The sequence below is a fragment of the Scatophagus argus genome, chromosome 1 (genome assembly GCF_020382885.2).
Source record: "Scatophagus argus isolate fScaArg1 chromosome 1, fScaArg1.pri, whole genome shotgun sequence".
Lineage (NCBI taxonomy): Eukaryota > Metazoa > Chordata > Actinopteri > Scatophagidae > Scatophagus > Scatophagus argus.
In genome coordinates this window covers 16,260,667-16,284,874 of record NC_058493.1, presented here as the reverse complement: position 1 = coordinate 16,284,874, position 24,208 = coordinate 16,260,667, and the positions used below count along the sequence as shown (strand labels likewise).

The following is a 24,208-nucleotide window of genomic DNA, read 5'->3' as shown; positions in this document are numbered from 1 at the left end:
CACTCTCTCCAAGCTGAAGTGAGAATTCACCAGGGTGCACATATCTCCATGTGTCTCTACTGTGATCTACCTCAATCACTCTTCCCTCACCCCTTCTCCTATCTCTCTTACTCTTTCAGTCTTTCTCTTCTCATTTTTTATTTTCACCTTACCTATATCTTGGTGTCTCCTAATACCACGGTGCATTTTTCCTCCTTTTATCACAGTCCCTCTTCTCTCCCTTTGACTGGATCTCTCTGTCTTGCTTTTCCTGAATGTTGATTCTTTAATGAATGAAATACCATTCCATCAAGATGCCACCACAGCAGTGATACAAAATAGCATTTGTTGCTTTGTGTGTGAAATTCCTTTATGAATTGTAGCCCTCTCTTTTCTCCCCGGAGCATCTTATGAAAGATAGCTAATTGCATGTCCACATTGTGCCGTCAGTCCCTGCTTCCCTCGCGCACCATTCAGAGGCAATTAAAGTGAGCTTAAACAGAGTAAGAAAGTGCGTCATCCTCTTAATGCAATTAAGGAAGTGTGCACACAAACATACAGTAATACCGTGAAGCACAAATAACAGAAACACATAGAAAGAACCCAGAATAAAAAAGGCAAGCGGAAAAGGTTCATTTATCAGACAATGTGAGCTCTTGGCTTGGCTTCATCACATATGACAGTATCTTTCATAGTCTGGGTTTCATTGCTAAACAAGGTTGTATTAGTGTTTTAAAAGGAAAACATAAAAGCTCTGCTTGCATCAAGATAAACTGCATTCATTTCACTAGAAATACTCTGCAAAATGCTCTGCATAAACAAATAAAAATCATCATCATCATTTCAAACTTGACTACCAGTATGTATGCTTCTTGTATTTGCTTCATTTCAGTCATGCACAATATTAACAATTTTTACATTTATACTGACCGATTTGTACTGTTATACCTGTCTGCTTTAATGGGCCTACTGAGGCCAATTTCCACCAATTTTAGAATCTCAACAACATTTCAAATCTTGAATTATCTTTCTGGGAAAGCTAACATACAAATCACTGTCCAACCCTCTTTCGTTATGTTGAGAAATGCTTCCCAAGCTTCTGACTAAAGCGGGAAGAATGAAAGTATTACAGGTATGCCACGTAGCCAATAGCAGATTTACATTTCCAAAATAATCAGGCAATTTTTTTTCTCAGCTGCTGATGTTGTCATCGCAGGTGGTGAGAAACGGTTTGATATAATAAACAACACACCATGGAAACGTACATGCAAACAGACATAGGGAGCCTTGCACTGACAAGGTGAAAGCTCAAGGCTCCGTTCAAATCCACAGGTTATTTTCACTGTAACGGCCATATTGCAAGTCCAAGCCCCTGGCATACATTGTCTTACTACAAGCACTAAATGATAGCTAAAATCAAGCAAATCTTCATAACACTGCACACCATTGTGACAAGTGAATAGCAGATGGTTGTAGGGTAATTTTGCATGTGCATGTCCTACATATTTGTGGGCCCAACGTCCAACCCTTCTTATTTTGTTGGTAAAGAAATTTCAATCATTTCTCTTAACACAACAGAGTTATTTTACAGAGGACAGGCTTGTTACTCTCATTTTAGCACTTTGTGTGGTAGCCTCATCTCCTCAATGAGTCCACTGAAGTTAAAGATTTGTTAGAAGTTTAGTTTAAAATATTCAAAACTTAAGATTATCAACAGTATATGAAGGAAATAAAGTTTTGTCAAAACGTTATGTCAGAGATGACTTTGTATTGTGGGTGGCATGCTAACCAGCTAGCCATGGCCTGTCCTGTCTCATAATAACATTGCACCTTAAGAAGCAAAAGTGAGACATTGTGGCATCTAGTCTGGCCTCAGTCCAGCATGAGAAGATAAAGAAGTAACACTGCCCCAAGGGCAGGTTCTAACCACCTGCTCCCAGAAAGAAACCATGTCAGGTGGGGGAAAAAAAAAAAGTGATTAACACTGGTTGTGGTTTCTGCCAGTGGAGCTTTTGGTGAGAAAGGAAGTTTGAAGTTTGATGCTGAACTTGAAGGTAAACAGCGCCTAACATTGGCCATTTAGCAGTAACTTTGGGTAGCTAAATGAATGTTACTGTTACTGTTACTGACAGCATTAATATGTTTTATAAGTTGGCTGCTTGTTGAAAGAAAGACAGGCCTATGGGAGGTGTGTTACTTGTGCAACCAGCATAATTACTTTGGTCCCAACATATTTTTTTTTTTTAACTTTTTTTGTTAGTTTTGGTAAATATGGTTGGATGAAGGTAGAGTATAGCTTGATCACCAGCTTTTTGTGATTGTTTTCTAAATAAAGTTAATCTTGTTTTTACGTTGTGCCCCTGGATTACTGAATAAATATGATGTGATACAACACAGCAAGAACTTCAGCAGCTTTTAGCAAAAGACTGATGAGAAACCCAAACCACAACAACCAAACCTTGACAAATGACAGCAGTTACATTTGTTTAGAATTTCTTAAGAAGCCACAAAAGAGAGACATGAATTCTCCATCATTATCATTTATCTGCTCATTATGGTGTACTAGTCAACAACTGGATTTTCCTACGTTTCAAGTCAAGTTCACTGTGTGACGGATTCTAAACAAAGAAATTTTGTCTTTTGCCATAAAACTATATGACTTTTTGTCCATATGTAGACTTTTTGTCCAGATGTAGACACACACACACACACACACACACACACAAATATAACTGTGGGTATTAAAAACAACAAGTAGTCATGCAATATTGTCATTCACTGAGATTTCGATGCTGCAAAGCCAATCAGGGTATTTTTACCTTTTCAGGTTTAATAATATATTTCTTGGGGCAACAAAATTTCATTATCTTGTCCGACAAAGAGTTTATGGCTGTTCTTGTGTTTTTTGAAATCAATTTAAGGATGGGACATGCCTCACACTGTACATGTAACTGATCCAGACTGTATTATACTGAAGTTTTAAGAAGATGAAAAAGTTTTACAGTAACTGAAAACAATTTTGAGACTTTCTTCAAGATTTTTAAAAACTTGGACTAAAATGAGATATGAATATATTATATTATTGGAAGCTATATTCTCAACATGGTGAAGACCCCAATTTACCTCATTTACCTCACAGTATAGCAAAATTTTGCTAGATCTGTGAAAATGTCCCATGTCTTAATGCTCAAAAATACCTTTAAAACACCAGAGGAACACAACAAAGAGCAGTACCGCCCTCCTTCAGTGAGAAGATATGCCCACCCAGGGCTGAGCATTGTCCTGTAGTCCTGTTGGTCCACAGATATTTATTTGGAAGAGAGTGAGGCTATGGCTGTGGCCTTTGTGCCCTGGGGGTCTGTGGCTGTCTGTGGCTGTCTGTATCTGTATATCTATGCACTGCAGAGAGCGACTTAAAGACAGAAACTGTGGCCAGTTCAGCAGACCACAGAGCTTCTTGACTGCCCCCACCCCTACACTACCAAACCAACCAACACACACACACACACACACACTGATCTCTTCTCTGTACTAGGATATATTTCACAAGTAATTTCTGCAAATATTTAAGAGAAATCTATGCCGTATTTGAGTTAATACTTAATTAGTATGGCACTGGAGGGCTGACTTCCTATTTCTTTAATTTAAGGTATACATTGAAGAAGAGAAAATAAAAAGAACAATGACTATATATTGGACAGTAAATACTGTTTATGTAAATAAAATATTGTTAATATAACATTATGTGATGAATAACAATTCAACAACCTTAATTGGTTAACTTCAGCAGATAATTTGAACAAACCAGGCTATAATTATACCAGGACAGATGGAGAATCATACAACCACAGTTCTTTCCACACTGCAGTTTGCTTCGGGCTACACTGTAGACCTTTTGTAGTCCTGGACAAGCTGGGCTTTGAGCCCCAGGGTATCCTGAACAGAGCTGAGGCTGAATTCATATAAACCCTACTGTTAGCCCAGAGCTAGCTAAGATTGCTGGGTGTGACAAATCATTCAATAATTTAGTCACAACATAGCATAGCCACTACTTAAGCACACAAGAGGTTGACAACGTTCCAAGAAAAAAGCTACCAACTGCAAAGGCAAATGCATATGGTTTTGTGACAATAACATACGTGTTTACCTTCTATTGTGCTTCATAGGTACAGCATTATTAGAGATTATGCACTGGTTTCAAGGTTTTCTACATGCCTTCTTTCAGTGTCATTGCAATGCAAAAATTACATAAAATGACAACAGAAAGAAGAAACATTTTCGATTCTGTATTAAAAAAAAGATTGTAGTATTCTAGGAAGAGTGCTGCACCTGAAACATTGTTCATCACTACCTACTATGTAAACATAGACTATAAACAACCATGAACCTCTGCAATAAGTAATTATTCAAATGAAAAAAGTGGGTTTCTTATTCTCTGAAATGTTACATTCTCAATATGATTCAGCAGCATATTCAGAATATCTGGAAATAAGCTGGAGTAGCATCCAAGCCTGTAGAAATTGTGTAAATACTTGCAGGAATCTCTTTGAACCTCTTCAAAAAAGGTGTAATAAATTACATGTTTTAGCTGGTTTCCAAAGACAAATGGACACCAGCAGTGCAGACATACATGCAGACTCTTCATAGCTGATTCATAATGAACTACTTGACTGCAATGGGGGCTTTGTCACCTCTGTTTTTCAGCCACTGCAGTCACCATCACAACCTATTCTGACACCAAATGTAAAGTCCAACTGCCCTCCAAATCCCTCCCAATTATAAAAGGTCCTTGAGTTGCTGTTTTGCCCCCTCTCCAGCTCCTGTCTGATTACTGAGTGTGGGCCAAGCTGCGCAGGCAATCAGCCGCAAAGCACAGAGGACCAAGAGGACTGGGGGGTAGGGTGCGGGGGGGGGGGGGATCAAATCCAAAACACTGCAAAAAATAAACTAAAGAAGGACTTCTGGACCGCAATTACAGGCCATCCAGCCAGGCCTCTGCTCCAGCACTCAAGAGCTGCCGTGATTTCCGACAGAAAAGGTTATTAGTTTTTATTGGAGGAAATAGATGCTGGATGGCTTTAAATGGCACAGTATAATGTGCGGGGGGGTGGGGTGGGGATGGGGGTGCTGTAGGGAGGCCTCCTGACCCAGGTCTCCCAAGGGTCCCATTGCACTGCCGGAGGGATGCACAGAAGCCATCACACAGCCTCTCCCCTTCCCCCGGCCCTGCTTGAACTCCAAGGCAGTGCCCTGGTCTTCAGACCTTGAACTCGACCTGGAGACACACTTCTTTTTCCTTACATCCTTTTAAACATGCATGTTGTTACTGATGAGGTTTCTATAGCCCCCATTCTTCCTCTGTCCTGACTTCATAGATGAAAACCTGTGAAAAACAATTTGTCTTCATATTTTATCTAACTTAATTTGTGGCTATTTTAGAACATTTTATATGAAAATTTGTGACATATAATAATTGCGACAATTATGATATATTCATTTTAAAATTATATTTGCATTTTTAGATTACATTTTATAATATTATTAATATATTGAGCGATTCTTGTAAAACCAAACTTAATTGTTTGGAAATTTTAATTTCTTTCTGCAAGAAAAATTTATGTACATTTAAATTACAAATGTTTGTCACAAAGCAAAGTGAAATAAAAGCCTAGAGTTGACATAGTTTTATTTTAAACAGTCCTTTTACATTGATATTCTGCCACATAAATCTCACCTCTACATTTTCAAGCTGTGTTTGTGTGCGGACACGCACGGACACACATACGCGTGCTTACTCCTCCAACACGGCAGTGGCACATGTGAAAACATTATCGGCGAGCGTGGCGGCTGCGTGTTTGCTTGGCTCGGTGTAATGACTGCCTGCAGATTTCCTGTCACGAGCATGTGAATCTGTGGCTCCAGAAGGCAACGAGAAGTATGCAACCATATTTGCCTTTGTGCTGGGCTGCCAGTGTGTGTACTCTGCTGTGTGTGACGTTATTTCAGAATGTGTAAGCTATGATCTGCCTGCGCCAGATGAAGTGCTCTCCACGGGGGTCGGCGTGTCAGTGTCCAGTGATAGGCGGTAATCAGACACATGTGCTTTTAGCAGTCGGAGGAAGTGAAAAGAAATGTTTTTAATGATTTTAGTATTACTGAAATTCATGCATGTGATGCAACATCTCAGTCACTTAGGTGTGTAGAATGCAATTATTTTGATTATGACTACGTGTCAAAATATGTCATTGTATGTCAAAGCAGATAATATGTTAATGCCATCTTTCGTGAGTGTGTGTGTATCTGTGTTTGTCTTCATTGTGCTTGCCGCCCATACCTCTCCTCTCCTAATCTGTATTCAGGGCAGGTAGACTCCAGCATGGACCCACAGCTCAGTAACTAATGGAGGAGCTGATGGGAGCCTGATGACGACCACAGGGCCATTTGTACACGCACGCACGCACACACATACAAACATACACACACAAAGTGCACATATACAAACACAAACACTATGGTCATTTCCAGCCACATCTGCACCCCACATCATGGAGGTAGCAGCCAGGTAAGTTAATTACATGACCATTTAATATTGGTGATTTTTTGCAATTTGATCAATTTTATCATAACAATTACAGCACAAGGCATCATCCTGTTCTGCCTCCGTTGGTTTTGCAGCTGCTCTTGTTGCTGCTACTGCTTAGATTTGTGCCTTTAATTGCCTCCACTGCAAACTTTTCCAGCGAACCACTGCCCCTCTAAGTTGATTGCCAGGAAGTGCAGGGAATTAGAAAATTAATGTCACACAAGGGTCAGTGCATTAGAGTGCTACACACACAGCTAGTACAATGGGTTTGTTGTGTTACCTGCAATTAGACTTTTACACAGGTATTTAAATACATTTTGTTTTGTACAACCCTCTGCCTTAGAATTAGTTAGTCCTACCGTCTAACATAGATAGTTAGAGGAGGAAAATTCTGTGTTACACAAAGAACTGTCTAAACCAGAAACTAAACACTTCACCCAAAACAACTAAAACAGAGTGTAAGGTCATTCAAGTAAAATGTGTAGACTTAAAGAGTAGACTTTAAAACAACTCTCTTTCATGTACTAGCAAGCTGTTTCCTTTTCTCCTCTCTTCTCATGTTCTGTCTTGACATCGTCTCTCACACAGTATCTGTGGAACTCCCCTGGTCACCATTTCTTTTCCCTTCCTGTCTTTTCCTTTCCTTTCCTTAACCTTTCCTTTCCTTTCCTTTCCTTTCCTTTCCTTTCCTTTCCTTCCTCCTCTTCCTTTACTCTGAGCTTGGGCCAAGGAGCTGACAGCCAGTGACCTAGGGGCCTCCAAGGCTCCCAGGGAGAAAGGTAATGGGCCCAACCCCGGAACGCACTCTCACTCTCGGCACACATGGGGCTGCCGGCTGCTTTGATCCAGTAGCCCCTGCTCTGGTCTCCTGACGCCTGGTGAGGAAATTCATAGGAACAACTGGAAGAGGCCTGTGTTTATTCAGCTCCTTTAATGAGGAGGGAGACGGATTATCGGGGGCCTAGATCTCCCCAGAAAAACACAAGGAAAGAAAACTGCTGCTCCTTCCATCCAGATGTTGCTCTATCACCGGTCACTCCAAAAGAATCCGAGAGAGAGGGGGAGAGAGAGAGAGAGAGAGAGAGAGAGACAGAGGCAACATTTCAGCATGCAAGAGGGAGAACTAGTGGTGGGCAGGAGAATTTCCTAGTGTTTTCTCTGTTCTTCTGTCTGGCCAGATGTGGGAGCTGGCCAGCACAGAGGAGAGCAGCCGCCCAGACACAGTGGGGAAAGCTAGGGGGGTCTCTGAGAGGGAGGTTGCAGACATGTGTGCGTGTGTGAGCGGGGGGGTGGGCGTAGATGGTGTAGGTTACCAAAGCTCTCTGGTGTAAGCTTTACTTTAAGCAATTTGGGCTGTCTTAAAGAAAAAAAAAGAAGCTATTTCCTGAACTTGTCACACAACCTCTAAAGTGTTATTTTTTCATACTTATACACACAGCCTCGCCGTAATCCTTATTAACGTAGCGAAGCAAATGATGTGGGAGCACACGTACGAACCCCACGTGCGCAAGAATTGAACAAGAAGGCTGATCCACACACATCATAGGCTCGCATACCATTACGGCTGTTGGAAAGTTGGAGTCCCAGTAATGGTGACACCACTCTACCTGCAGACACAAAGCAGACTCGGCTCTGTGTTAGGCTCTTGACCCTTTTGCCAGAAGACTGACCAAATCAATACATCTTTCTATTGTCAAACCATTTAGGAAAGGATTACAGGTCAGCCACTGGTCACAGATCCTCACACAGAGAGGGCAAAGGTCAGTCTGCAGTGCACATCTACATGTGATTTCCACACATCAGATCTTGTTGAGAGTATCACCTGTGGTACAAACAGGTTTATAGTGCAGTCCGGAGTGGTCCGAGCTTATTCGAACCATCACCATTTCTCTGTACGTCACAACTCAAAAATCAGCCCCTGTTCTAATCTACAAAACCAGACCATCCTCATCTTCGAACTGATAACCCTTCTAGGTTCAAGGTCAGGGCAGTGGCAGGTTAAGGAAGAGGTGGCTACTGTGTATGTGTGTGTGTGTGTGTGTGTGCAGGAATGCGATTGCTCAAGCCCACTAAAAAACAGTAAGCAAGCACGAAGATGTTGACAATTAAATTACTCTGTAATGGTTAGCCAGATTCATGAGCATTTACATATCGATAAAGAGCAGCGTGTGTGTCATGTGCGAGTGTGTGTGTGTAATCAAACAAATGATCATAAATGTGCAATAATGTAAGTGCACTTCACAGCTATAAAATTACACTTGAGTAGATTAGTGAATTAAACAAAATAAAACACCGTTTCACTGGTGCTGATTAGTACTTATGCTCAAGACAGACACATGTTTAGAAAGGGCTGCTTTCAATTGTCAGTTACATTAAACCAGCACAAAATCATCTCCTAAGAACGACGTATTCAAACAATTATCAGCTTGCCTTAAAATCAATCCAGCTCAGATGTAAGAAAGTTAAAATGCTGAATGTGTGTATTTCAAGAAACAAATCTTCAGTGAGATATCACAATTTAATCAGCTGGACGACACATCAGAGTGAGGCCATTCAGCTTGTTTAACGTGATTTCTTATTTTCTAAAGGTTTAGATTATTGCACACGTCACTGATAACTCATCACTATCTGAAAATTTTACTTCTCATAATAATTTGTGAAGGTATCACATGAGTTAAATACTATTTCTTGATATGTAACATTAGGATTACAAATGTGATAAAAAGAATGCCTATTTTTAGATTAGTTTGGTTTTTGTACAGCTACAGTTCAACCCCTTTTCAACCTTAGACACTGAAGCAATTTTCTGTTATGTAACAGAGAGGTGGAATATGCTAAACTGCAATTATATCATACATTCATACATATATCGGAAATTATCAGTTTTGGATGTTCTCCTTATTGTGTTTGAGATGTTTATTTTATTTTGTTTTATTTTAGGTCAAGAACTAAATGCAGACCTTTTGGCTATTTGGTTTACCTCAGCCACACTGGGACACCTTATATCATTTATTTGTTTGTTTATTTGTTTATTGAAAATGGAGCTTGTCAGCTATCTCAGTTTGTAGGGTTAATTCTATTAAATCAGTTACATTTTAATTGGATAATAAGCATTTTTGTAAGGTTTCACCATTCGCTTTGACAAAACAATGTAATCAAACGCAAAACATGAACATACCTCTGTTTGCTTTCAATCATCTTCAAGTTTATGTTCTACCCAATCACCCATTATTCAATGTAAGAATATGGTTCATTGCAGAAATGTTACTAAAAAGAAATGTGACATGGTGTTTTTTGACCATAAAGAGGTAGGGTTTAGAAAGAACAGGATATTTGTCTGTAATGGACATATCAGCAGAGACTGTGTGCACACCCTCTCTCATAATGTAAACTCTAAAACTCTAGTGGATGTTTTTTCCCTCCAGGGAAACACTTACCAACTGTGAAGCAGAGGAAAGCTTCCTTCACAGTCCTGCAAAACACAACAGAAGTGCATCATTGTCCACAATCTTCAATAGTACTTCAAACAATTATCTCTAAGAAAACAAAAGTGAACCACAAGTCTCACGCTTCATGTTAGCTTATTATACTTACAATTCATATCCACCAACATCCATCTTGCTGACCAATAATATCTGCCCCAAAGGCAGTACTAAGCTTGCAACAAAATCGCGTGCGTGAATGGATGAAACCTGAATAATCTGACAAATCACGGACAGCCACTATGACCATATTGTTATTTTGCACTCATTTCTGTCTGCGGGCTTTCTGCTGTTTGTTATGAAGTTATATTATAACCTGAGGATAAGAAAAAAACACTGCACAGACATATTATGCATAAGCCACCAGAAAGACTTCCCCAAAAAATGTATATATGTAAGTTAAAAACTACTCCACCTTTATGCATCCATCCATTGTATTCAAAGAGCTTTCCTCTGACATTATGGACATCGTATTTGCAAAATGTATTTTTCTGATTCTTTCTTTCTTATGTGTGTGTGAAAAAGATATATATATATATACCACTGTAACAACCACATATAAATAGCAAGCTACACCACCAAGATGTGCCATCAGCAAACCCCACTAGTTGTGACTGTGTGGTCAAAAACTTCAAACTTAAAAGTCAAACAGACAATTTCCAGGGGAAAAATCTCATTCTTGAAAATACTTTCCTTTCTCCTTTCATTTATCGTGAAATTATTTCTGACAGCACTGCAAACAACACACTGTAGTTTAATTTTGATGAGCTTAGAGAGCACAATCGCTAGCTTCACACTGGTGGGAGAAAAGTTGTGCCTCAAGATACTATGAATAAAAGACAAACAGAGAAATTAATTCATTAATAAATAGAATATAAAAACATACACATGACATAGTGGGAACAGAAATTAATCTACAGCATTCCCTGCGGTGCTAACATTCAGGCTTCGCTTTAAATTATATTAGTATTATTAATGCTGAGATGATACCCACACTTCCTTGTTTCTCTGTACAGTATGGGATGATGATGCTACAGCCTCAATCAGCCTTTAACCCCTGCCCTTAGACACGGTAAAGGCATCCATTCCCCTGACTCCAGGTCAGTAAGTAAGCTTGTATTTTTGGATGGTGGCTGCCGATTGCGTATGCACTTTAATAAGCGGGCTGCAGGTCAGGCAGATTTATAGGACCGTGGTGGGGTGGAGGGACCGGACTCCCTTGGCCTCCAGCTTCCCTCTGCGCCATTACGCCAGAGTGAGATATAGTGGGATATTGATCCCAATGCCACTTCATTTCGCAATAACTATTACACGATATTCTCCCGGGCTGTGCGTGGCCGCTGATTTATGCTGCCTTGCTATTTACATTAGCAGTAAGTGTTTTTCTATACCAACTGCAGAGGGTCTTACAGCCACACAAACGGACATGCGAACATTCACATTCTATACTATACCTGTCTTTTTGCTGCCTTTGATGCCTTCTCAGAATAGCAGGGGTGCTTAACACACCACTGCCTGCAAGGTGAGTAATGCAAGGTAGAGACATAAGCATATTGAAGAATACATCCAAGCTTTCATCGCTGTTGTGCGATTGACCTTGAGGCAATGTTATTTTCCAGTATTATATCTTATTTAAAATACCTCCTTGATCACTTCCACCGTTTAGACCACTATTATATTCAAGGAGATGTTTTGTAAATTAATTTAGATTTTTTTCCACTTCAGTGTATAAAAAGCAATCAAAATAGAGATGAATTCTGCATCAGTGTAGTGTATTTGCATTTAGATATTACATCTATTAAACACATTAAATGGATTTACAGTACATCAGCCAGTACAGCACTGAACTGTATAACCAGTAAAACTAAAATAAGAGCTAAAATCCAGGTGGTGACATTACCATTTAGATGCGCTACTGTGTGAAACTATGTTTTCGCCAGTAGCAAATTTAATTGAATGCTGCCAATTTGCAAATTACATCATATGAAAGAAATTGTTGCCATGATCAGGATAATTAGGGTAAGCAGCCTGTGCCTCCTGAACCAGCTGCATACTCCAGAGCTGGGTCTTTGCCAAAGTGGCTTCCCTTGCAGTGCCAGGCTGGCGCTGTATGTTTGTTTACACACAGAGGAAAGCGGTGTCAATGGCAGAGTAGGAGACATGAATGGGGACAGACCCTGTTAGAGCTGACATTCCCACAGGCATCCCCCACAGGGGGCACTGCGCCTCAGATGCCGTCACTGCTACATTGTGCCACAACAAAAAACAAAAGGACTAATGACCCTTAATTGCTTTGGAGCCGTTTAAAAATCAGACGAGTGTTGCCTAAACTGCAGTATGTAAATCAAATCCCCCTCCTCAGCGCTCTTCCTGGTCTACCCCTTAAACCCTCTCCCGTGGCACAATCAAGTCTTTTTCTCATAATGGGCGGGTAGCTTAGCAGGCTCACTGCCAAGTGAGGGGAGCTGGCAAGCGTGGTAATGTGCAGACACTTGTTGCTACAATGCCTGCCTGTTACGCCAGCACATGGTAGAAGTGGGGTGGCTGAGGGGTGTGCATGTCGAGCAGATGGGCATACTATAGCCTCCACGTGCTTCCATATTAAACATGGTAAAAGAAAAGAAGCGTGCTCTGCTCTTGGCTTTCAAAGCTGGCAGACGCTGCATGCATGTCCTGTTCATTAATAGGCCCATTCATATGCAACACAAAGTTTGATTGTCCACAAATGCCCCATTAGGGAGGAAGGGGTTTGTTGGTGAATGTAAGTCAGTCAGGATATGAGTGTGTGTGTGTGTGTGTGTGTGTTTCTGCAAGTGCAATTGCTTGTCCTTGTTTGCATGCATGTGCGCATATCTCTGAAGGTGACAGAGTTTGCTTCGTGTTTGCTTAAATTGATTGTTTGAGTTTTAAATGGATGGTTGACTTGAGTTTGGAGGGTGCCTCCTTTGAATGAATGGTAGATGACATTTTAGACAATTTTAGAAATCACAACACTTTTGGTTAGAATATTAATAATTCTAATTACGAAAAATAAAGGTAAAAGATTAAGTTAATATAGTTGCAACCATTTGAGATATTTAATCATAATATATTACAGTACAATATGATACTATATTAAAGGCTATAAAAAATGTGCTACATTTCTAAATTTTGAGACGAAAACATATTTGAGCTGAAAGTCCTCATCCAAACAGACTGTAAATAATAAACCTACTGAATAATATCAATGGCTTTGTTTAACTACAGCAGATGTTGTGTCCAGGACTAAGCTGCAGAGTAGGCAGGTGTCTCAAGCCTATGACCCAGTGAGACGTGAGCGATGTCCTCCTGCGCCCCTGGGTGTCCCACTGCTCCCACCACTCCCATTAACATCAAGCCTTAATGCATTTCCTATATCTGTATGCTTTTCTGCTATATGGAGTCCCTGGTGATTTAAAGACTGCAACAAACCTGTCCTATTTTCAGAGTCACATTATTGATAGACTGTCACTTCAGATTGTAGGTAACTGCTAATGGTTATTTTATGGTGCATATGTCAAATCTGATGTGTATCTTTTTTCCCCCCATCCGGTCTCGTACCCTATCTTTCTCTGTTTTATTTGAGTGTAATGATGACCTCCAGATCATTTCCACTTCTTTATTAGAACATAACAGAACACAACACAACTCCCTCACTATGCATTAACATTCACAAAATTGCCCCTTTCTGGAAAATGACATGTACCGCTGCTAAAACAGTATGCTTTCCTTTGATTGATATGTTATTGATTGTAAAACTCTGTCATATCTGTTTGTACTGTTCAAAAGGCTGACTCCTCTTGTCTAATGTGCACAAAGTGGAATAAAAAAACATGAAAAGGAGAATTTATCACAGCTGAATTTGGCAATCAAACACTGATAAAGCTTCTATGTCCATCATGCTGTTTTGAAAAGCCAGCTCCAAAACAGACCACCACTTCCTCTTCACCCCGCCACTCTTTATCCACTCCAGTGTTTTCTCCCTGTGAACCTGCATCCCCTCTTGTCATGGATTAGCCTCCATACTTGCGTGAACAAAGATGCAGTCAGCATGTGTTTATGTGTTGGTCCATGTGTTGTGTGAAGAGGGGACGTGTCTACCACTTATGTCCGGATCTTAGAGGACCCCAATTTGTTAGGCATTAATCAGAACACCTGCTCAGAGAGCAGCCTGTGTCAGAGGCTCACTTTGTCTCCCAATCGCTTCCTGGCTGCAGGCTTTTTTGTTTCACCACTTGAGTCATCAGTGTTGTTTGAAATCAGTTTGAAGACTGTGCCTGAGACTGATTTGAGTATGCAAATGCTGCATGTGGAGAAAAGCAGTGAGCAACATACAGAGAAAGAAGACAAAAGAGGGGTACAAATGCCATGGAAAGAGGAGCTGGGTACTGCACATTACTCTGGCATTAAAGAGCAATAAGTCATCAAGTGTTGTTTCAGAAGGTGGCTGTAAACAAAAGACAAAGAAAGATAAAGCCGAATATGGCTCAACACCACAACAGTGAAACTAACCTGCTCCTACTGAAGGACAAGGCATGCAAGACAACAAAGTTTGAGAATAAAAAAGACACAAAGACAGGACAAGGTAGATCAGGTCAGAGAATGGCCAGGAAAGAAAAGGAGAGACAGAGAAAGCGGGGAAAACAAATGAATAAATTCATGGGGCACAAAATGAAAAGAAAGATGGAGGGAAGTGGAGTAAAGGAAGGGGGTTGGAGTCATCAGTGGAAGATTTTTATTGTCCGGACACAGGAGATGCACACAAAAGCACCGGGAAGATTCAATTAAGTATCATATGCAGTGACCTTATTGCCATGGTTACGGAACAGTGGAAAATATTAATCAAGCCTGCACTTGCAACAGGGAAAGATGGTGGAAGGAGAAATGGAAGGAAGACAGCAATGAGAAAGACAGAGGGTGGTAGGAGAGTGAGAGGGGATAATGGCACAGTCTATATGTGTGTGTACATCTGCAAACCTCCACAACTGTCATCGCCAAGATTTGGATATCTGTACACTGACATTGAACATGCCATTTTTGGCAATGGATTTTTGACTTCAAAAATATGTTTTTAGATAAAAAAAAAAAAAAAATGCTACCATGCTGCTATCAAAACTCATCTGGCTCACATTTACACAAAGAGGACTTACAAATGTGAAAGGAGCTCAATTCAGAACTCATTTTATACAGGGGTGAGCTCACTTTTCTGCTCACAAAGATTTGTTTTAGTTCAGTCTTTCTGTTTCTGGTTGAATTTCATATGCCCAAATGTCTGTTGATGCTTTCACAGCGAGGGCAAAAAAAAAAAAAAAAATTTAGAATCCATCACACGAGTGAATTCATTAATAACAAAACTCACAAATGTTTGCCACATGACAGTAAAATGTTTTCATCCATCAATGTGTTTTTTGGTTTTTTTTCCAGTGTAATGGTAAACTTACACATGGTTCTAAATAAATCCTCTAAAAAACAGTGCTTGCATATTGTGACAGACTCAGACAGAAAAATTATGACGATCATTTCAATCACATTTCATTATGATGTTCCTCTCACTCGCATTTCCCTGCACACTGCAGAAGGGGAAAGTTGAAGATTGTTCTGTTTGATGAAGCTGTAGAGTGTTTGCTCGCTGTCTGCAGGGACTGTCTTGAAAACAATCTATCTGAAACTCCCCCGCTGAGCAAAATGTTAAATAAACAAAGGCGGGGATAAACAAAATCCCTCCATTTCAATGTCACTGAGAAGAAAGCTAACATTTTAATGCTGCGATTGTGAAAAGAAGGAGGCAGCCATAATGCAATCATCGTTCAAACTTTGGACATGTGGTGTAATGACTTTGTTAAATAGTTAATTATAAATATGGCACCTGTAGAAATAAAGAATTGAATTGCCATATTTGCCTCCACCGTGTGGCAGTAAAATCATCTCTGTTACTCCACTGGTTTCCTGACGCAGAGAAACGGTAGAAACTGCATGACAGGGTAAATGTACAGCTTAGAGTAAATCTAGAGTATAAAACAGTAAGCCATTATTTTTTTGTTAAATATTCTAGTGTTGAGATTATACTTAGTTACCTTGAGCACATATGAACTGTGGAGTACCACAGGGCACTATCTTTAGCCAGTTGATATTTTTCCCATTTAATGTTGTGACGTTCACTGTTATGCTGACAACACTCAACTTTATCTCTCCGTTGACCTCGGCAACATTATGAAATTAGACATTATCAGTGCTTTATTAAAAACTGACATACTGACACAAAATGTCTCATAATTAACCTTAGCTAAAGCTGAGGTTCCATTATCTTTCTTAACTTCTAAGTACAGTGTGTCATCTTCGATAACAAACTAACAGTATATAAATGAAAAAAAAAGAACGGTATGGTTTCTTGTTGAAGCATTGAATTTAAAATATCTAATTATATCATTCATACTTTTGATAGTTGATTACTACAACTCACTGCATATTCTTTGAAAGCAATATGGTGATTTGGACTGAAGTTAAGACAGAAAGCTGCCTCCAGATTCATCCCAGCTCTACATTACAGATATACTTGATACATATATGTAACACAGTTCATAAACCCCATTTTGAAAATTCATCTTGAAAGGTGTATGAAGCAAAAGTCAGACTGCTGGTAGACACAAGAGTTTATACTCTCACACAACCAGCTGGATGAATCACGTATAAAAACTTGACAATTATTTGCAAATAGGCTGCAATCTCTAAGGCAGCAACTTTTATTTTGTAGATTAAAACATTTAAATGATTGTGAAAAACAATTTGATGAAGTTTAAAAGCATAAAAGAAGGTTTTAAAGTTTTGCTAAAAATTAAAAAAAAAAATGTAAAAACTTCACTGAATATGAGGCAGCTACACAGAACTTCAACAACGTAAGTTTTCTAGAAGTTGGGGCAAGTTGGTTCTTTTCTGAGCGATTTGAAGAGTGACAGGCAGTGGTCATGCAGTAAATCAGCCAATAATGTCATAACTGAGTGATTTGACTCAACATTGGTTCCATCCCCTGCCTACTATAATCCGGAGCCTTAGTGTCAGAAATTTCACTGCAAATCCTTGCGGCAGGGCCTGCAAGGACCTATGGGTGAGGTATAACAGGAGAGGGCCTGAGCGGAGTGGCTGTTAAAGTGCCTGATGTGACCATGACCACTTCCAGAAACAATTTAATTCCATAGCTTCAGCCATCTCCAGCTGATCTACTCCTCCAAGGTCATTAACTGTGTCACTGAAGGTCACATGATTAATGAGTGACAGACCCTCTGGTGCAATAACGTGTATGAACGTGGCCCATTAATTAGACAGGGGGGCCAGAAAGAATGAATGGCCAGGGACAGCTTGGCCCCCTCACAACCCTGTCCTTCCCAGAACCCATTTTTCAATTTCATCTGCACAAACACACGCTTATAACCACTCATTCCCAAAATACCATGTATGCAAAAAAAACTGCCCCCCCCCCCCCCCGAAAAAAAAACAAACAAAAAACACATCAACTAAAGAAACTAAGCAAATATCTTTTGACATCTCAACAATCAAGTACATGAGAACATTTAACCAAACAGGCAGTCACTTTGATAATAAAAAGAAAGCAGTTGTCTGAGTATAAATGGTTGTGGCTCTGCATTGCAAAAACTGAAATCTAAATCAGATTGCATCTCTTTTTTTTGTCTGACATTATTTTGCTTCTTAACAGCTAGTTTTTATGTCAAAGTTCTTCAGTTGTTTCAAGCTATTTTGTCCTTTATATTCTTAATAAGATATTATAACTTGTTACTTAGGTTCTGACTTAATGCTTGAAGCTATCTACCAGTATTTGAGAGCTGTTTGATCAATACTGACAAGGACAAAGCTACTTTGCTGAGGTCAGAATTTCTTGTTTCAGTAATTAATAATAATTATTTTCATCTCTTCACATATTAAGAACAGAATTGTTTGTATCGTTTGACCCAAGAACCGATTTGATAACATTTAATACATATGAAAGGACTTTGCTTGTTATTATAAGAGGTATTATAGCACTGTTACATCTGTTATCTTGCATATCTTACATTTTCATTATTGTCTGACATTATTTCTTTTTGAGTTTTTTTTTTAGCAAGCAAATTTCATTTCTAGCAGCAGTACAAGAACATTTTCTTGGTCAGGATTCCTTATTTTAAGCACAGTGTGCGATGTTGTAAAAGCATATTGTGCTCAAAATAAGATGATTTAAAGATGGCTGCAGCCATGAGGTAATGGTCGTGCGGTGGTTAACATTATAGCCTCACAGCAAGAAGGTTGTGGGTTTGAACCACCTGATGGCTAGGGCTGTTCTGTACAGAACATGTATGGCGGTCCTGTCCTGTTTCTCACCCAGTTTCAGCTGATTTGAGCTCCAGCCACCCATGATCCTCTAAAGATTAATAGACAGATGAATGGATGAAGAGAGAAATGTATGTGTTTTATCTGTATTGGTTTCAAGATATACTTCCAAAATATAAAACTTTATTTCAAGACAATGGGAATCGCATTTGCTAAATTTAAGCACATTTTGAATATTGGCATATTTGCATCCAGACAAATATGGCTGCACTAGTTCAAAGATATGTGTGAGTTCTTTGAGATTATTACTCAATTTAAAAACTAATTTAATTAAAAATAATATCACCCCAATTATTTTTTTTCTTTGTTTTTGAGAGCTGACTTTTTGCACAACTTAATAGGTCCAACTGCTGTTTAGAAGTGCTGTGAGTATTGGCCTCAGGTTGATCTGGGTACCAAGCATCAGAACGTCCTGCTGTTGCACTCCTTTTCCTGGACTATGATAAGCACTCTGCATTACTGAGGGCAATCTCAAAGAGGAAATGAAACATTCTGCTGCCACAGACTGGCTTTATTAGAAGACAACAAGTCCGGCCTCTCAGGATATACAGATCAGGAGATTTAATTGATGCTGACTGACTGTCAATGCACTCCTATAGCTGGGAGAAACAAGAGTGTTTAACACTGCTCCTTTGTAAATAGTATTCATTTTTCAGTCTAATCAACTTAATGCAATTCCAATATGTCCATTTCTTAGAGTGGTCTTGTTGATGTGAAACCTCAGCCCTCTGTTTTATTTTCACCAGTGCCAACAAATGTAATGGCTGCTAAGTATATTGGGCAATAATATAAGAATGCTCTACATCCAGTGCATGCATTTCAATTTTACCTTGAGGTCATAGCATTACGGATATACCCCAGTGGGGTCATTAATCATAAACTGTGTGTAATAACAACCAGTAGGACAAATAGACTTAAGGGAGGGTTTCAGATCTGGACTTGGACGCAGTGGCTACTGTATGTAAAAAAATGATAAACAAATCTCATCACTTCACTCATTGCACCTGGGCCTGCACCTGGTGTCTTCCCAAAGCAGGAACACTGTCAGCCAGTCAGAATATGTATATTAGAAGGACATATCTTAAACTGTCATTGTTCTAGAAACATAATAAGCAGTGACAAGGTGAACCAAATTCACTCAGTGCACAACCAGGAAAACTATATCTTTTGGAAAGAGGAAAAATATGAAGATATTGAGCTATGTGTTTGTGTAATGATGTTTTATCGTGAGACGAATTCTAGGTCACAGGATATTTATCTGTCATTATGAATATGGAGAAATAATAATTTATGAAGCTTGCTGATAATAAACATAATTTTGAAAGGTACGGCTGACATTTTTACACTACTTTTTATAAATGAACAACAAAAATAAAATAAAAATATTCTTGCATCTTATCACACAGCAAGAGAACCCCTTGACCCTTCTGAATAAAGCATCTCTCTGGAGATTTGACACACATCTCTCAGCGCAGATCTGAAGACAGCTATGAATGTTGTTTGCCCTCTGATATATTTTTAATATTCAGATCATATCAAATGTGTCCTCTTTCAATAATTGATCTATCTATCCACTTGCAACATAATACATGCTGAGCTTTGGCATGTGATTTGTTTGCCCCAGTCAGTATAACTTCTTCCCTCGTTCCAGTATATAAGGACAGGATAAGGACAGCTCCAGCTGCTCCTTAGATGTGATGCACTTGGCCAAAGGGACTACCTCGGGTCTGCTCCAATGAACCCTACGACCGCAAACTAGCTATCAGTCCTGAACACCGTAAAGCTGCATTTGCTCAGCCCAGGTTCATAGTGAGAAATAAAGATGCACTGATTGTGCAGCTTGATTATTAGTATGACTCAATATTTGAGTCACTGTATGAACTGTTATAAAAAAAAATGTCTTTGTCTTCAAACTCACACAAGCAATTTAGCAGTTGTAGCAAAATATCTGAGCAAAATATCTTATGCTGAAAGTACATTGTACCGCATGCTGGCATCCCGCTTGAGGGCAATGTGTTCATTTGTAAAGGTCACACATGCACTTAGGCATTTTAAAATGACTGCCGCTGTAAAACAAAATATCTATTGTGTAAGATATGTACTGAAAATGTTTTTTTTCTAAAGGAACACAGTGCAATGCAAACATATCAGAGTCTAATGGAGTGAGTGTTTTTCATCCTGTCTTTTGACCAACAGCATCTCCTGTGGTGGCTCATTTCCTTAGTGCAAGAGGTTCCCACCCTCCATCGCAGCCAGGCTTCAGGGGGCATGGTGGATAGAATGCGAGATGGAGGGAAGTAGCAAAGTAGAAGAGGGAAACCACGCTGGGAGAAAGAAAATCTTCCATGTGCAGAAGCAGAGTGGCTAGAGGACATTTCACGCTAATGGCGGCCCGGCCAATTGAAATGACTGCAGCACTGCATGATTTGAAGGTCAGGAGACAGCGGATTATATTCCAGTGGAGGTGAAGGGGGATTGGAGGAGTAAAATGGTGCCTCTACACCACCCAGCCCCTCCTCCTCTCCTGAATTATTGCAGAACAGCCAAGATGGAATCAACATAGCACCAAACCCCACCATCATTACACTTACACACAGCACACCATGAAACACATAGCATTGCTCCGGTCTATTCTGCACCCATACATCATAATGAGAAATTCTGCACTTGAAAATTCAGAAGCTCAGTTTGTGAAACTACACAAGGCAACAAACCACCCTGCAGTTCCCTCTGCAGCATACTGTGTTTGACTATTTTTCATCATGTAACCAAATTATATTTATGCTGCCCAGTAATACACTGAAATAATTATGTATAGTGCAATAGGTCAAGAACAAATTTTGATAAAGTATTGTATAAAAAGACGGATATTTTACTTGTCAGGGCCAAAGCATGATGTGTCTTTTTCAGTTAACTATCAATGCTCTTATTTTTATCCTTGAGAGGGCATAACAATATAAAAAACAATTAGATTTCCTCCTGAAGACGTAGGTGACACACTGGATAAAACACCATGGCTGAAGAAGCACAATCTATAATCAGGCTTACAGACGAGGGTGCAAAAGTTACTCACACATGAGAAAAGCATAAAGTGATTATGCACATGACTACAGTAATAAGATGTAATAAGATGTGGAATGACCATACGTATTTACTCCAGACACTGTGCAAGACAGGCCAACATGGTTACATCGTATTTTTGTCCAATGGATATTAGAGATTCAAGGCAAAAGAACCTCAAGCGTAACATGCAAACAAATATAACAACATCAGCAGCAAATGAGGCAACAGGGATGTCAAGCAGAATTTCAGAAATCAGGGACATTAATGTAATTAAACTAATCCCCTGGAGACATCAGCTTCTCTATCTGCATGGTGTGATTTCATGACTTCTGGAGGCTGTGCAATTTTTCCAAAGAGCCCATTAGACACCGCACATATCTCAGGGAATCTGACCTGAGATACGTGCAACTGCTTTTGTCAGGGAAAAAAAAAACTGTGTCCAAAGCAGCAGTGACAGGTATTTGGCCATAGATCTTTCCAGTGGCTTGTGAGCAGCAGCCAATCCGAGCTACTCTACAACACCGAGGGCACTGAGGTGGGCATCTTATAGGAGAAGAGTGGATGCCACTCTATGAAAGGCCAATAAAGTACTTTGTATCATTGAATGGATAAAGCACACACTTACTAGCTTGCCAGCATTCACAAGCAAACAAAACCCTCACAACCAAATCACTGGATTTAAATAAATCATCTTGAATATCTATATCTATCATATAGTCTCACAGGAGAAAAGGGGAAATGATGGAAACTAAAAACCTTGTGTAGCCATAAGTTTGAAAAACAAATGCTGTCTGTGTTCATTTTATGTACTTTTATGAATGAAAAAAGAGGAAGAAAGAAGGATAGAGTGCATGCATGCCTCTGTGTTTGTATGTGTAAATATTAAATCTATATAAGTAACAAAAAGTGTTTAGTTCACATCATGTTGTACCATATATGTACAGACATCAAATTAACTTATTAGATCAATTCAAATGTTAATGGCAGAAGTGAAAATATTACTGTAGTTTTTGCTTCCACTTGTAGTGGATTCTGTTAACTTTAAATATTCATTAATTTGAATGAAAGTGAGATTGAATTAAAATAAAATTACAGCTTGCATTATATTTGGTCTAAGTTTGAAGTACAATGTACAATGTATAATGTACATTATAAAAATATTAATTAGAACAAAAAGAAATGTCCATATAAGAACTATGTCACTATTGGTACACAGTGAGCACAGGCTTCCCACAGGTCAGTAGTGTTTCGTGGCCTGTGCACTACTGCACAGGATGGAGAGACACGAGCAGAGATGGTGCTAAAACTCTCCCCCACTGGATAGTGTGCTTGTAAAACTCTATAGGAGATAAAAGACAACCAAGGTAGCCCAGTCAATCCAGTGCATGTTTGAATGGCTGACCATGTTAAGCTCTTAAAGCAGGCATTAATCCAGGATTTTAGGAGCAGAGCTAAGTTTGGCACTTTATCATGACGAGGCCCCGACCTTAGCTGTAGTTCAATCACTATGCAGGAGCACCGACAGCCTCAATCACACAGGCCTCAGACACAACTAGCACTTCAGCCGGACTGAAATAAGAGGTGTGCTCATAAAAAATAATGTAAAATCCTTAAATGATTAGAGATTCAGAGTCATGTCGTTGATGTTCCACTTGAAATTATGAGTATCTCAACTCCATTTGTCTTTATCTTAGTTCACTAAAAAATTAAGTTCAGCTCTGGCTGGTTATATCCTGATTATGATACACAATCAGTAGAAATTCATTTTGCTGAGCCAGATAACTAAATTCCTCATGTGTAGTGTTATGTGATGCATTCTAGTAAGGTTTGCCCAGAGTAGCGGCTCTCTCGGAGCCTGCGTGACCTCTCTGGTCAGCCTCAGCCACAGTGCTAGCCTCGCCCCTCCAGACACACACAGACCAGAGCACACAGGAACACTACCCGACTCCAGATGCACACAGGCCAGTCCAGATCAACATCTAAGATAGCTGTGCAGACAGACAAACATATTAAGAGATGACAGCTTCAGACCATGCATCTGCAAAAGCAGCATCATTATGTTTTAGCAGTAGCACAAATACCCATCAGCCAATACAACAGCAGCAAACACACAGTCACATGACTGCATGTACAAACAAACAAACAAACAAACTCTCTCTCACACACACACGCACACACACACACACCAATTCTAGGGTGCAGGCAGAGGGCTTGGGCCAGGGCTTAGGGCTAGAGCACAGGCTTAGGGAACTGGGTGTGCTTACTGGCAGATGGGGGATATTAGGGGCAGTGTGTTGACTGATAAATCTTCCTGCACAGTGTAGGACCGAAGTTATCATCTGGCATATGAAAAAATACCAGAGAAGCTGTGGAGAAAGAAGAGGAGGAAATTAAATGAGAGGGGGATCAGGAAGGGGAGCAAACCAGCGTTTGTAGCAAGCATCTGTTTTGCTCCTCATTCACTCCCGCGAACACACACTGTATGTTGAAGTGTGCACAGTGTGACTTCAATCTACATATCAGATTTCAATCATGTTTCTACATTTATTCTGCTTGTGCGATGAGCATTACAGTAGCTAAAACACTGTGTGGCTAATACATGTGTCAAAAATAGTCTTGTATGCTTGTAAGAATGCCTACTACTTCCTGTTTGGGATTTATGGAGCTTAGGATCTGGATCATCACTGTGTGACAGTCTTCATTAATG

General features: G+C 39.7%; 1 protein-coding gene across 4 annotated transcripts in view; it reads right to left on the bottom strand.

Moving 5' to 3' along the window:
• zfhx3b (zinc finger homeobox 3b) overlaps nt 1-24,208 on the bottom strand; it is a 328,411-nt gene that overhangs the window by 181,611 nt on the left and 122,592 nt on the right. For 3 of the 4 annotated variants that reach the window (XM_046386999.1, XM_046386989.1, XM_046387019.1), the window contains one exon: nt 10,000-10,034. The exons of the other annotated variant lie outside the window; for it this stretch is intronic. The gene's annotated coding sequence lies outside the window, so the exon portion shown is untranslated. The remainder of the gene's footprint in view (nt 1-9,999; nt 10,035-24,208) is intronic. 4 annotated transcript variants of the gene reach the window in all.